The sequence below is a fragment of the Artemia sp. Qi Xiang Cuo genome, chromosome 12, assembly GCF_049724085.1.
Source record: "Artemia sp. Qi Xiang Cuo chromosome 12, ASM4972408v1, whole genome shotgun sequence".
Taxonomy (NCBI): domain Eukaryota; kingdom Metazoa; phylum Arthropoda; class Branchiopoda; order Anostraca; family Artemiidae; genus Artemia; species Artemia sp. Qi Xiang Cuo.
The window spans coordinates 34,309,255-34,325,708 of record NC_142805.1 but is presented as its reverse complement, the minus strand read 5'-3'; the positions used below and the strand labels follow the sequence as shown (position 1 = coordinate 34,325,708).

Below are 16,454 nucleotides of genomic sequence, written 5' to 3'. Positions count from 1 at the left end.
ATAAGTTGACCTCCAATCACTTACGACTATTAAAATGGGTATTAGCCTTTTCCGTTTCCAACCGAATGAGCCCTTTTTGAAGTTTCTTAAACAACACTTTCTATAAAAAAAAAAACTTGTATGCCCCCAGTGCAAAAACTTACAACCCTTCCCCTGAGGGGTTTGGGGGGTGGTCATACTCAAAGACTCAATTTCCAGAACTTTTTACTAAGTTGAACAAAATGGCTATCTAAAAATTTAGATTGGAAGTGTATGGGGAAACGGCGGGCGTGAGAGTGGGGTTAGTTGCTTTCCAATCACTTTCGACTGTTAAAAAGGGCACTGGCCCTCTCAATTCCCAATCAAATGAGCCTTTTTTCAAGTTTCTACAACACCGCTTTCAGTAAAAACCTTATATTCCCCCAGGGCATAACTTACAACCCTTGCCCTCAGGGGTGTGGGGGGATGTCATCCTCAAAGACTTAAATTCCAGAACTTTCAACTACGTTGAACAAAATGGCTATCTAAAAATTTTGATTGAATGTGTTTGGGGAAATCGCAGGGGTGGGAGGGGGTTAGTTGCCCTCCAATCACTTTCGACTATTAAAAAGGATTCTAAGCCCTTCCAATTTCCAATTGAATGAGCTCTTTTTGAAGTTTCTACGGCGACGCTTTCTATAAAATCCTTATATACCCCCAGTGTAACTTACAACCCTTTCTATGAGGGTTGTGGGGGGAGTGTCATCCTCAAAGAAATAATTTCGGAACCTTTTAACTATGTTAAACAAAATGGATATCTCAAAATTTTGATTATATGTGTTTGGGGAAATTGTGGGCTTGAGAGTGGGGTTAGTTGCCCTCAAACTTTCCACTATTAAAAAGAGCACTAGCTCTTTCAATTTCAAATCGAATGAGCCCTTTTTGAAGTTTCTATGACAACACTTTCTATAAAAACTCTATATGCCCTTGAGGTTTATAACCCTTGCCCTGAGGGCTGTGGGGGTGTCATCCTAAAAGGCCTAATTTCAAGAACTTTCAACTACGTTGAACCAAATGGCTATCTCAAAATTTTGATTGGATGTGTTTGGAAAACGGTGGGGGTGAAAGGGGGGTTAGTTACCCTCCAATCACTTTTGACTATGAAAAAGGACACTAGCCCTTTCAATTTCCAATCGAATGAGTTCTTTTTGAAGTTTCAACGGCTACACTTTCTATAAAATTCTTATACTCCCCCAGGGTAACTTACAACCCTTGCTTTGAGGGTTGTGGGGGCAGTGTCATTCTCAAAGACACAATTTCCGAACCTTTAAACTACGTTGAACAAAAATGGCTATCTCAAAATTTTGATTAGATGTGTTTTGAAAAACAGTGGGCTTGAGAATGGGGTTAGTTGCCCTCCAATGACTTTTGAGTATTAAAAAGGGCACTAACCCTTTCAATTTCCTATTGAATGAGCCCTTTTTGACGTTTCGACCCCCCCCCCTCCCCCCGAAAAAAACTACTGTAACTTACAACCCAAGTGTAACTTACAACCCTTGCTTTGAGGGTTGTGGGGGGAGTGTCATCCTCAAAAAATAATTTCTGGACCTTTCAACTATGTCAAACAAAATGGCAATCTCAAATTTTGATGGGATGTGTTTGAGGAAATTGTGGGTGTGAGCGGGGTGTTAGGTTTCTTCCGATCACTTTCGACTAGTTTTTCCCAATCAAATTAGCACTTTTCAAAGTTTTTTTGACAACTCCTTCAATATGAATTGCCCTGGTCTAAAAAAAAAATATATATATATAAAAAATAATAAATTGTGCCAACATTGTTCTTTATTTAGGCAGCGCTATTGAGCTGCCCATGACAAGTGTGACCTATTTTGGACATGTCATTAGTGAACAAGGAATGCAGCCACATCCTGACAAAACTCAAAGCCATCAACAACATGTCTACACCATCAAACCAAGAAGAACTAGGAATCCTGTTGGGAATGCTAAACTACCTTGCAAAATACATCCCAAACCTATCAACATACAAAAACATCTTGCATAACCTCAGGAAATCCACAGAATTCACATGAGCCAAGGAACATGATGAAGCCTTGAAAAACAACAACGATTCAACAGTTTTGAGCTTAGCATACTTTGACCACTCATGTAAGTCCATTGATCTCATTGTGGATGCTTCATTGCATGGTCTAGGAGCATACATTTCGTCAGATCAATCATCAATCAATCATTTTATTAATACTAAACAGTATTACAAACGTAAAGAAAAATTATTTGGCCCAAGAAGCTTGGCTTGTTGTGGGCCTTACAACACAATAATAAAGTACTAAAACAACCATAAATATTACTCTAAATCAAACAATATATATGAAATAAGGATTAAAGAGAATAAACAATACCATACAGTCAAAAAAAAAAAAAAAAAAAAAAAAAAAAAAAAAAAAAAAACGATGTATAAGGGAAAAACACAAAAGGAGAAACACTAGGAAAAGAGAAAACAGGGAAAATAAACGAAAGAGAGAGAAATTACTAAACTGGAAATACACAACGAATAACTGCCTTTGCAGACAGAAATAACGGGACATCCAGTGAGATTGAATTCCATAATTGAATTGATTTATAAACAGGAGACCTCTGGGCTGCTGTAGATGAACGTTTGGGCAAAATAAATCTACGAGAAGAACTACGTAAAAAAGTAGAGTACCTACCTGAGCCTGTCCGTGAAAAAAATTGCTGTAGAGGCGGTGGAAGTGTACCTAGAAAAGCAGAATGCGCTAAATAAAGATTACTTTTACTCACAATGCGATCCAGCGGAGCTATTCCAGTATCATTATAAAGATCAGAGGATGGGTAAAGCCGAAGGAGAAGAAAAGTAGCCTTCACTGCCCTATTTTGGGTTCTTTGAAGTGAGCAGAGAAGAGATTTATTAGTATTACCCCAGACAGAGCAGTAATAAGAAAGGTAAGGAAAAACAAAAGCATAATAAAGAGAAAGCATAACATCTGGGGGAAGAAATGAGTTAACCCGGTGCAACATTGAAGACTGGCGGAAGATGAGGGAACGGGTGTGAATTATATGAGGCTTAAAAGAGAGAAAACAGTCAAGATACACACCAAGAAATTTCACCATAGCAGCTTGCGGTATAACATCATTCCCATAAGTCAGGATGATTACATCTCTCATACAATAAGGGGTCCTGAAGTGTACAATGGCACTCTTTTGGCTGTTGAGAGTCATACCATTTGACCAGCACCAATCTTTTACTTTATCAAGAAGACCTTGAGCTAGGGAAGTGGCAGATGGCAGGTCTACTGCAGCAATGAAAAAGTTACTGTCATCAGCAAAAAGAATAGGGTGCACAAGGGGATGAAGACCATCAACGAGATCATTAATGTAAATTAAAAAAAAAAGTGGTCCAAGCACAGAGCCCTGTGGGACACCCTTCAATATAGGCAAAGTAGTGGAAGAATTACCATTAACTGAAACATACTGAGACCTTCCCGACAGATAAGACCTTAACCATTCTAGTGGAACTCCCTGTACTCAAGAAATAAAAGTCAAGAAATAAACCAAAAACACACAAGCCCTTGTCCAGATTAACACGCACAAACTCTGTTGTATCTGAGAGTGCATACGAGGCAGAGAAAGTGGGACGAAAACCATACTGATGGTTAGTTATGAGAGAATTTCCTGCAGTTGTATTAGTACTAAAAACAAATGAAGAGAGTCTACAATACACTACTCTTTCAACAACCTTAGAGATGACAGGAAGAAGAGAAATGGATCTATAATTTGAAATTAGAGATGAATCACCTTTTTTATGCAAAGGTAAAACATTAGCAACTTTAAATAAATGAGGGAAAAAACACCAGAAGAAAGAGAGAGGTTAGTTGTGTGTGAGATGGGGTTAGAAACAAACTGACCAATTTTTTTAAGAACATTATTGCTAAAACCAAAACCGTCAGCTGAACAGCTACTTGGAAGCTGGGAGATAATACTATAAATCTCAATATCACTGCATGGGGAAAGGAAAAATTACTTTTCTGCTATGGGAAAACTACTTACTCTATTCTTGGGTTGAATGGGAACTGAAGGAAGAGTGGTGAAATACGAATTGAAGGCGTTTCCTGAAGAATTTTTATCCACAATAGATCCATCAGCATTCCTGTAATGACATGGGGGGGGGACTGTTTGAGTTTCTTACGAGAAATAGCTTCATTAACTACATTCCAAACCTTTCGCAAGTTCCCCTTACACTCATCAATTCGACGCAAAAAATAGAGCTTTTTGGCTGCACGTACTGAAGTCGTAAGTACATTTTTGTAATGTTTATACTTCAAAAGATCATCCTGTGTTTTACTTTTACATGCAACCTTGAACAGAGACGCCTTCATATGTGTAGCATTAATCAGACCTATGGACATCCATGGGCATTTGGGTGTAGAATTCCTTGCTCTCTTCCTAAGAGGAAAACGCTTATCCAACAGAGTTCCCATACGACACACAAATAAACTTGTTGCACATTCAACATCATTAGCTTCAAGAACACTAGACCAATCATTACTCTGAAGACTAAGAATTAAATTAGAAATTTCTTTATCTGTAAAAGTTCTAAAAGAAGATTCACCTTGCTTATTCACAGCAATCTCAGTATTAGGTACAAAAAGTGATGATAATGTCATTGCATATGCATCATGCTCACTCAGGAAAGTTTAACAGATGTACTCACAACTGAAGAAAAAGCTATACGCAATAGTTTTCCATTGCAAGCACTTCCACAATTTCACAAATGACAGGCATGTTACAGCAACAACAGACCGCCATCCACTGGAATCCACTTCAACAAGCACCTGCCAGAGCTCAGCAAATAATGCTCCAGATTCAACCCTATGATCTGGTGTTTGTCCACACACAAGGAACAGAAATTGCAGTTGCAGACCCACCATCAAGTCTACACCTTTCTGTCGTTAACGAGAAACCCATAGAGAAATTGAAGTATATATCCACCAAATTGCCCTCTTTCTTCCTGTTAGTGATGGAAGACTCAAGGAAATACAACTCCATACCAAGGAAGACAAACACCTGATTGGTCTCAAGGAAGCTATCCAAGGCAGGTGGGCCAGTGCTAGATAGCAATGTGCAACATATTTCCTTGCATACTGGAACCTTTAGCAGAAATTATCATACATGAATTGCATCATATTTAAGGGCAAAAGAATCATTATTCCCCTGAAGATACAACCCAACATCCTCAAGCAGCTCCACATCTCCCACCTTGGTATGGAAAAGACAAAACAATGTTCCAGGCTACTCCTTTACTGTCAAACGATGAACAGTGACACTGAAACACTAATGACAAACTGTCCAGCCTGCCAGAAACATAGCCAAAACAATCAGAAAGAACCTCTCATAAAGTCTAAGATTGCATTAGTACCATGGCAGCAGGTAGCCTCAGACATTTTTGATTGGAACAAAGGAGAATATCTCATAACAGTTGACTATTACAGTTGCTCCATTGAAGTCGAAGTGCTGAGGAACTTAACATCCATGGGAGTCATCAGCACACCCAAAGAACATTTTGCCCAACATGGCATTTCCCATACCATCATGTCAGACAATGGAACACAATATACAGCCTTCAAGTTTAAACAGATTCTAAATAACTGGAGTATAAAGCACAAGATGTCCAGCCCTATCTACCCCCAGTCCAACAGGTTGGTAAAAAAAGATGTTTACACATGCAAGAACATCTTCACCAAGGCAACTGAAGACAGAGATGACCCATACATGGGTTTGCTAGAATACAGGAGTGCACCAACAGACAGCTATGCTGCTCCTGCACAGCTGCTGACGAGCCACCAACTATGCACCCCCTTACCTTGTACAGAACAATACCTGTAGAAGCAGGTGGTTCCAACCAACAAATACCTGCTGAAGAGGAAATATCAGGAGATATGGAGGAAATATCAAAAATATGAAGAGAAAATGTCATTGTAAAATGAAGAAAGAAATTGCAGTATGACAAACATGTTATGTCTTAGTCCACACTCCACTCAGGCGACACTATAGCTTACCAGAAACAAACAGATGATGAGTGGAGCACTGCTACCATCATAATGCCAGCAGCTTGCCCCAGACCATTCCATATCACAACAAAGCTGAAACCATCCTACAGAGGAATTTGAAGCACACATCAAATTGCTTGCCATCATCACCAGGACAAAGCAGACAGTACAGTGGACAGGATACTGTTACTCCACCGGCAAGCAATCCAACATCTGATATACATTGTGAAGATGAGACATGAACTTCCCCTTCATCCAAAATCACCTCACCTAAAAGAACAACCCTGCTCCATACCACCAGTACCTCAAGGTCCATCAAAGATAGCACACCAGCAGAGGAATCACTGACTCAAACTATATATGGAAGGCAAATCAAGCCACCAATCAAACTAAACTTGTTACCTTACGCAGCTCTCAAAAGAAGAGAAGTGGAAATATGCATATAGTGTAGGCTATGTATTGTCTGGTGAGCAGTGAGACAAGCACCTTCTCCTGGATCTGTGTGCTAGCAGCCCCATGTGCTTATTCCTTTAGTGTCCTTGTCTATGTTGTAGACAACAATGAGAAGTAAGCCTAGTACCTTCTCTGGTGGACATTAATAACAGTACCAACAGTTCATCCTCCACTGGCTCAAAATGATGTTAATCTACTCTCATAGAAGGAGGACGTAATATCATAAATGATTGCTTTGGTGCTTATGCTTCTAGTGCTTGTACATGTTTGCAGTTGCTTATTATGCTTTTTGTTCTAGATGCCTGGGTTTTAATAAACTAATAATCTGGTAGTGTGCTACACTCTTGTTTTGATCACTTTCTTATGAAAGCAATCAGATTAATGATCCTTCTTGACTTCTAAGGTCCCTGTATTGGCCCTGTAGTGTGTTGCTAAAGGTGGGTTTGATCCCCAGGTCCCATATTACCAAGCTAAGGTCAAGCCCACAGCACCACCACAGGACCTTCTCCTTATGGATCACCTAGCTTCCTATTAGACTGAAACTTACCTTCACAGATGACCACATTACAGTCATTCCACATAAAAATCTTGGTTTTCCTCTCCCAATAAACCATGAGCAAAATAGCTAGCATAGTTAAAAAGAAGATTGAGACAGCTTAAGAAACAGATATGACTCTCAGCAATGGAGTCTGCTCCTTGAAGGGCAAAGAAAGCTCCAGACAAATACCAGCAGAAAATAGTTAAATGTATCACAAGCTACATCTGATCAAAGCAACAATTTTGGTTTAATGTCTAAAGGGACAAACCTTGGTTTAATGACCACAGCAAAAAGGTTATCTGAGCCAAACAAAAGCCACACAGGCAATGGTTACTCTCAAAGAGCAAAAAGAACAGACTTGATTCCATAAAAGGACATAATGACACATCCTGCATGATTTGGCATCCTGGGTTCAGTATAGAGAGAAATTTGTAACCAAGCTTTAGAACTCTTCTGCAATGAGCTGCCACAACTCTTTTCTTCATTTCTTTTCCTAGGGGAACTTCAATTCTTTTCTTAAAAATCAACAATAGGACTACCATACTAGATCCACAGACAATGACCAAAGCTCTTGCAAAGGCATTTGCCAAATTTTCAAGCCTAGAAATTGAAAGTGACTCTTTACTGTCATTTTGAATGTCCCTGATTAAACCAATACTGTCTTTGATAGTATGAACTATGCTGCAGCATCTTTATGTGACCAATCCGCAGGCCCTGACAGCACACTTACAATTGTCTTGAAGTTTTGCAGTTTCAAGTTAGCTGGACGTCTGGCATTACTTTTACAGCTGTGTTTCCACTCTGATACCTTTCTGCACACATGGAAACCCACCCATGCCAGTTTTATACCTACACTAGATTGCAAGCCAATGAAACTAGGCTCATATAGGCTTATTAGCCTCCTCTCCTACAATGGGAAAGCTTATGCAACCATTTTAGTCATACACTTTACCAGAGCCTGGAGTTGAACAACCTTTTAGGTGATCAACAATATGGATTCAGCTGGAAATATTCAATTGTTGACTGGCTAATGGCCAAACACCAAAAGTGGATTGATCCTCTAGTAAAAGGATACAATGCCAGGCTATTTTCATTGCTAAAGCTTATAGCAGCAGCAAAGAAGCTGAAAAATGGGAAGTTGCCTGGCGAAGACAGGATATCCGCGGAAATGATCAAAGCAACTGTTATGACCTGCATCAAGTTCTGGACAGCGTTGTTCACAGTAATCTGGACGACCGCCAAAGTACCTTTGGATTGGAAACGCAGCACGCTTGTGAGGATCTTTAAGAAAGGTGATACGTCCTTCCAAGGCAACTGGCAAGGAATCTGCATGCTTTCCATACCTAGCAAATTGCTGACGCACATTTTACTGCAGAGAATCAGCTCGCAGCTTGACAGACACCTTCGCGACAAGCAACATGGATTCAGACCGAACCGTTCATGTGCAGACTTGATATTCACCCTACGGTTACTGACGGAAGAAAGCAGAGAATGGCACTCCAAAATCTATATGATATTCATCAATTTTGAGAAGGCATTTGACTCAGTAGACCGCCAAAGTCTGTGGAAGATCCTACTGCATTACGGAATCCCTGAAAGATAGTTTCACTGATTGTTGCGTTCTATGAAGATAGCGAGTGCTGTGTAAAGACACCAGATGGCCAAACCCGTTTCTTCCGCATTATGTCAGGAGTTAAGCAAGGTTGCGTCTTGTCACCGCTACTTTTCGTAATTGTCATTGATTACATACTGCAAAGTACAAGCACAGACGGTATCCAGCTAAATCCAGAAACACACCTCAGTGATGTAGACTTCAATGACAACATCGCCATCCTAGAATCATGCAAGCAAAGACTCCAAGAACTCCTTGACAAAGTGAGAAAGAGAGGCGGCCATGTCGGCCTAAAAATAAATAATGAGAAAACAAAATGCATGGCTACCACAGATTCACCCCTGAGCATCACTTGCAGAGACCAACACATAGAGCAAGTTGTCCATTTCAAATACTTGGGAAGCATAATAGAAAGTACAGGATTGACCACAAAAGAAGTGCTCACAAGAATCAGCCAAGCTAATGGGGCCTTCAATAGATTACAGAAAGTGTGGCGGTCCCAAAGCTTCTCTATACAGCTAAAGCTACAACTCTTCAATAGCAATGTTATGCCAGTGCTGCTTTACGCTGCCAAAACCTGGCACCTGAACCAGGAACAAGAGCTAAGAATACTTGCTTTCGAAAACACATGTCTTAGAAGAATTCTCAACATCTGTTGGCAGCAGAGAATAACAAACCAATTCATCCGTGACAAGACTGGCCAGCCTCTTGTGACACATATTATAAGAGTCCGCCGATGGAGATACCTTGGCCATCTACTATGTATGGACAATCTCCGACTACCTAATGCAGCGCTCCATTGGCAGCCATCGGGTCCACGCCGCAGGGGCAGACCCAGAAACACCCTGCATCAAACGTACCAGACAGATCTCCATAACCTGCACACATCAATCCAACCTCAGTGGGAGGACATACTTGCAGCAGCAAACCGGCGGGAAGATTGGCAGCTCCTTCTTGATGCCCTGGGTGCCTCTGGAGGCACAGGTGGATCTAAGGTCTAAGATAAGGTAAAGCTTTCAATGGAGTATTGCATTATTGTCTACTAAAATTACTTTATGCACATGGTGTCCATGGATGCTTGTTAAAAGTGATGAGAGCTTTCTTTCTGATCATTCACTGTGAATTGTTCTTGACAGGTTCATTTCATGCAAATATTCAATAAAGGCAGCTTCAAACTTTTCATTATTTACACAAAACGACATGGGATACAATCTTGCCAGCCCTATTCATCATTTTGCTGACAACAATACATGTAGCCATCCCAAAACACAAGACTAGGCATAAATCAGATATTTAAATGCATCTGGCACCACAAATTTAAGGGGGGGGGGAGATCAGTAAAAAGCCTAGATGATGTATTTTTTGCTATCCTAGAAAGTACTCTAGCTAGATTAGTGAAACTTTAGAAATGAATCCAGACCTAACCTGTGACATGAGAAAATCTTTTGAAATATTTAACTTAACTCCTTCCCATCTGAAAGGCAAAGATCTTTAATGAACTGCCTTAAATATTATGTTACAGAAAGCAAAATTTTTAGAAATAGATTTGAAGCCCAAATGAGGTTTAGACATAGTGTTTTGAGCACCATATCTTTGCTAAGTCCTGATTTATAATATTTTAAATGCTGAAAAAAAATTCTTAAACAAAAAGCATTCAAATGTGGCTTATAATTCTACTCAAATCATATGAATTACATTTTTAAAACCTAAAGTTGAAGAAAAGTAGACTAAAACCAAAATTATTAGAGGTTGTTTTTCTAAAGATAAGACAAGTATAAACCTATTTGTAAGTATATTGATATTTAAGTAGCTTTCCTAGCTAAAACACAAACATAAAGTTTAATTCAACTTTTAAGGCTTTTTCTAAATATGCTGATCAATACCTTTCAAAATGTACCTTAAGCCCCTAATGGGGCCAAATACAGCCCTGGTCTATATAGAAAACAGTGATGACTGATTTTTTCAGATTAAAGTTATGAACTGCAGATGAGAAATAAGAATTAAATATAATGAAAACCAACAGAATCAGTAAAATACTGTAGCCTATATAGTTAAGGGCTATATCTGGCTTCATTACAAGGGGCTATGGCAAATTTAGAAGGGAAGGAGGCAGCCTACTTATGCACTATAGCTCCAACATCTAAGTAGAACTTGTTTTCCATCTGTCTGTATTAAGATAAAATTAACTTATGCTTAATATAATACAAGTGGTGGGTGACAGAATACATTATACTTATATAATTGCACCTTAGGCAGGGGGGGTAAAGTATTTAGACAGCATGAAGTTAGAAAACAATTCTAGCTTCATAATATGCAAAATAATTGTAGCTAACACCTGCCACACAATGCCCACCAGCCACTCCAGTACTGTCTTCCTGAGACTTTACAAGGCTATTGTTAGGCTGTTCTTGGACCTTGGAACATGTCTGACCTTACCTTCCTACAAGCATGACACCAGAATAACTGAAGGAGTTCAAAGACATGCCACCAAATGCATCACAGGTCTGCAAAATATGCCATATGATAAAAGAAGTGAGCACCTAAAACTACCAACACTGGTCTTCAGACATCACAGATGTGATATAATGCTGACCTACAAACATAATAGTCAACCAAACAACACCCTCCACATGAAACATACAGGTCAACACAAAACTAGAGGACACTTGCAGAAGTTAGCAAAGCAGAGTGAAGACCAGAATGAACCAAAACTTTTTTACCGAGTGTAGGCTATTTCCAACAACTAGAACAACTTTCAAGACTAGATGTTTTCCAGAGAAATTGCTTAAGGATTGTTCTGGGTACCCGGCTGACTGACCATATTTCAAACAATAGGCTATACAAAAAATGTGGTTCAATACAGCTTTCTAGGTCTATAATGAAAGAAAGGTTGAGGTGGTTAGGGCATGTTGTGCGGATGAAGGATGACAGATTGCCAAAGATTGTTCTTTTCGGCCAACCATCTAGGTCTAAACGGAAAGCAGGTCGTCCCCGTCTGGAGTGGGAGGACGTCATAAAGAAAGATTTAAAAGAAATGGGAACTTTGTGGGCGGGTGTAAAAAGGGAGGCTTTGAATAGATTGGGGTGGAGGAGGAGCGTGTGTAGCTGTGTTGGCCTCAGGCGGCTTGGTGCTGCAATGAGTTGTTAGTAGTAGTAGTAATACATTGTGCATGCAGACCTGCTATGTGCAAATATATAACCCAAATTTATCTCTAATGTATTACATTTTCATCATGTTTTGGGCATTTTTTATTAGGATTAACCTAGCTTAACTTCTTCAGTGTCAGTACTATAATACATAAGTACCAGGAAGGAGCTAGTATATTTGGAGCCAGCATTCATAAGAGTATTGAATGGTATGTTCATCTTTAAGCTAGCAAAGTTACCTAAATTGATAAATTTACTAACCAGTCTTCTAAACCTCCTATATAAGGGGTAGAGGAATATACTTGGAAAAATGTGCATGAGGAATAATTTAGTCTCTGAATTCATTCCTGAAAGCTTCCTTCTTCAAATAGAAAACTGGGGTGAGGTTTATATTAACAAAATATTCAGGGAGCTAAGAAATAAACTTACCTCTATAGTCAGAATTGCATCCTGAATCCACATTTGCATCAGAAATGAACTTTACCCCTACCCCCATAATGTGCAAATATATATTCAGGGTATATAGGCTATTTGCAGATTAGGGGGGTGAGGATGAAGTTAAATTTACCTCTGTATTCAGAATTGAATCCTGGATCTAAATTTAAAATTCATTTGCATCAAAAATAAACTTTACCCCCTACCCATAATATGCAAATATATATCCTGAATTAGTAGGCCTATGCACAGGGGTGGGAGTAAACTTCATTTCCAATGCAATGCCTGTTAAATTTGGACAAAGGATATTCAATGTCCTTTTTAAAAAAGATAATAGTCATACATGCTGCCACCCATCACTCTTGTTTTTCATATTATGTTCAAACCTATTGATCTAGTTATGCCTACTCAAAAGGAAGCATTATCCTATAAAATCAAAGGTAAATATTTACCAAATCATGTTATTGAGTTACAAATGAAATGAATATACCACTTGATGCCTTGTTTTATGCTCTTTGTGAATATAATGATCATTTTTGTCAGAAATGAATTTTGGCCCCCACACCCATATATACCTACTCAGGGTATATATTTGCACATTAGGGGGGTGGGGGCAAATTTTGGAGGTAACTTTACCCCCACCCCCCTAATGTGCAAATATATACACTGAATGGGTATATAGGGGTGGGGGCTAGAATTCATTTCTGACAAAAATGATTATCTTATTTGTAGAGCATAAAAAAAACATTAAGCCATGTATTCACTTTACTTGTAACATAATTATATGATTTGGCAAATATTTACCAAATCAATTCAATTTGAACAAGAGTGACACATGGCAAAATTTATTGAACCTAAATAATATGGGCTTTACAGTTGCACATTAGTGTGGGGGTGTTGCCAGAGTGAAGTGCCATTAGGAATGATACGAGATACCACTAGGTGGCAAATTTGACAGTGTATATATATATATACAAATCTTTAAATTAGCCAGCCTGCCAACCACTATTTTAAGCCTAGGAGTCCAGCTGGACATAAGAAAACATTTTGTACTCCATAATATGCAGAATAATCCTAGTTAACACATTGTGCAGGGGGAGAGCCTTTATCTTCACTTCATTCATATATTTTTTCATTCAGCATATATTTCTACAACCTAACCTAACCCTGAATTGGCATATATAGGGGGAAGGGCTGAGATTCATTTTCAATAGAAATGATTATTATATTAGTTATCAGCAAAAAAAAAACGCATCGAATGGTGCATTCACTTTATTCCTAACTCAATAATATGATTTGTTAGAAATTTACCAAATGTCTTAGGACATGTTTATTCACAGAATATATACCCCACCCCCCTAATGTGCAAATATATACCTATAATTGCATCCTAAATCTAAATCTCACATCCATTTGCATCACAAATGAACTTTACTCCCATATTAGCCATATAGTGGATGTCCAAATGATACAACTATGGGTTTTAGGAGTTGTTAAAGTTAGTTTTCAGAATATTAAGGCATTTTCTTATGAGTATAGCCTAGCTGTAGACTAATGCCAAAAAGAGATTCCATCTGAAATAGTGTCATTTTGCTTAAGACACTTCTACAACCTTTTTACCTCCTCAATATTGCGTTAGGTCAAGAAATAGAAGACTTTCCAATGAGTTGAGAAGTTGCCAAATGGTTTTTCAGTGCACTGTTGCCGCTTAGCCGATAGTAAAAAGTGATGCAATTTAAATCAATTCCATAAATATTTTAGTCTGAGCCAATTAAAGAATTCCAAACCTAAAGCTCCTTTTGGTCCGAGTAGCACCCCAGCCAGTCAGGAAAAAGTTTTTGGTCAGTTTTTTTATGTACTACCGCCTTTATGTACAACAACCTACGATTATGGTGTCATCAATCAATATTGTACATAAAAAATGACGTTTTTCGTAAAAAATTGATTATATTTACATTTTTTAAAAATAAAAAATGGCACTGGATCTAGAAATTTTCTTTAAAATGAGCCATTGAAGAACTCTCCACGATATTCAAGTGTCAAGCTATCTCTGGAAAAGAAAAAAAAGGGAGTTAAATAATACCGTTTAGGCAGAATGCTGTAGTAGCTGCCACTTTTCTTGATTTTCAAGCCAATATATTTCCCTTGCTGTTTAAGCTAAGGCACAGGAAGTTTCCAAAATAAGGGTTTCAGACATGGCGGCTCTTATGTTTTACTTTTTTTTTATCTCATTTTAGGAGTTATGGGATATTTTGTTTTTAAGCATTTGACCCGATTGTCTCTTACTAAGTTGCTAGCTACCACTGTAACCTGGATTAAAAATTACGCTTTCTATTACAGTGTTATAGTAAAAGGAAGTTTTTCGTAAAAAACTGATTTTTGTAATTATATATCTCTTATATTATTATCTTGTTGAAAGATAGGCGTGTATAGGCATATTGCATTCAATTATTGCGTCACTTATGTTTATAGCTTGTACAATTATAACGTCATTCATCAAGCTTGTACACGAAAATACAGTTTTTTTTTGTCAAAACTGATTCTATTCTAAAAACTATGTTATTTTGAATTACAAACTGCACTAGATGTAGCAATTTACTTTAAAATGAGCCATTAAACAGCTTTCTATGATTTTCCAGTGCCCAGCTAGTTGAGGAGGAAGAAAACGAAAAAAAAGATGCTGTTTATGCAGAATATCGTAGTAGCTGCCACTTTTCTTGATTTTCAAGCCAATATATTTCCCTTGTTGTTCAAGCCAAGCGATGGTAGGTTTCCTATATAGAGGTTTTGGACAAAGTGGTTCTAATGGTGTACTTTCTGTTTTGATCTGACTATATTATTAGGAGTTACGGTTTATTATGTTTCTTAACATTGGACGTGATCGTCTTTTACTAGATTGCTAGCCACCACTGCAACCCGGATAATGTAAACTCTTTGAGCGCATGGGTTCAAATCTAACCACTGGTATACGATTATAATTTATGTACAAAAATCAAATATCTTTGAAAAGACTGCAGTATGAAAAGACATCAAAAATGCAGTTTTTAGTGGAAAAATTTATTATCTCTTAGAAATAATTTATTTTGTTAAAAAAGATTTTTAACCCAATTAATTTCCTTCAAAATGAGCCACTGAACAACCCTTTAAGATGTTTCAGTGCCAGTTATCTGTGGAAAACGAAAAAAATATGCCGTTTGTGGAGAATAACGGGGTTAAAGTCAATTTTCTTGATTTTCAAGTCAATATATTTCCCTCGCTGTTCAAGCCAAGTGACAGAAAGTTTCCCATACAGGGGTTTCGGACAAGGCGGTTTTAATGGTTTACTTTTTCTTGACCTGACTCCTTTTTTTACGAGATATGGGTTTTTATATTTCTCAACATTGGACGTGATCGTCTCTTACTAGGTTGCTAGTTACCGCTGCAACCTGGATACAACTTTATATTTGTTTTTTATTATAATATATTTCTTCATATTGGACGTTATCGTCTCTTACTAGGTTGTCAGCTACCGCTGCAACGTGGACTACGAAAATGACGCCTTGTTTTATTGAGATAAGTACTTTAGGAGTTGAGCCAAAAAAAGGTTTGGTTCCAGGAGGTAAGCTTAACATTTTTTACTATAGAGCAATAGAAGTTTTTCGTAAAAAAAAAATACTTTGTTCTGAAATTATTATGTTAATTATGAAAGGTTTTGAAATACATCAAATTCCTTTAAAATGAGCCATTTTCAAGCTTTTCATAATTTTTCAGTGCCTAGCTAGCTTAGGGGAAAAAAAGGGAAAAACAAACCTGCTGTCGATGCAGAATATCGTGGTTTCAGCCACTTTTCTTGATTTTCAAACAAATATATTTTCCTTGTTTTTCAAGCCAAGGGACGGTAAGTTTACTATATAAGGGTATAAGAGAATTTGTTTCTAATAGTGCACTTTGTTTTTTGATGTGATTCTAGTTTTAGAACTTATAGACTATTTAATTTTTTGCTACTGGGCGTGATCGTTTTTTAAAATACAAACGGACACACATACACGGGCACACACAAACGGACACAAAAACAAACGGACACACACGCACGGACACACACAGACATAAACACAGACATACAAACACTGAGACACACTCAAATATAGACACACAAACAGACACACACACACGCACACACGCAAACACAGACAAAAAGACACAGACACACACAGACACAGACACACTCAAACACACACCGAAATACACTCAC

At 38.1% G+C, this 16,454-nt stretch overlaps 1 long non-coding RNA gene across 1 annotated transcript in view; it reads right to left on the bottom strand.

Moving 5' to 3' along the window:
* The window catches only part of LOC148946052 (uncharacterized), a 57,124-nt gene extending 43,205 nt beyond the window's left edge, over positions 1–13,919 (bottom strand). Inside the window, exon 1 of the long non-coding RNA XR_016142595.1 lies at positions 13,844–13,919. This is a non-coding gene — a long non-coding RNA (uncharacterized LOC148946052). The remainder of the gene's footprint in view (positions 1–13,843) is intronic.
* Positions 13,920–16,454: the final 2,535 nt, after the last annotated feature.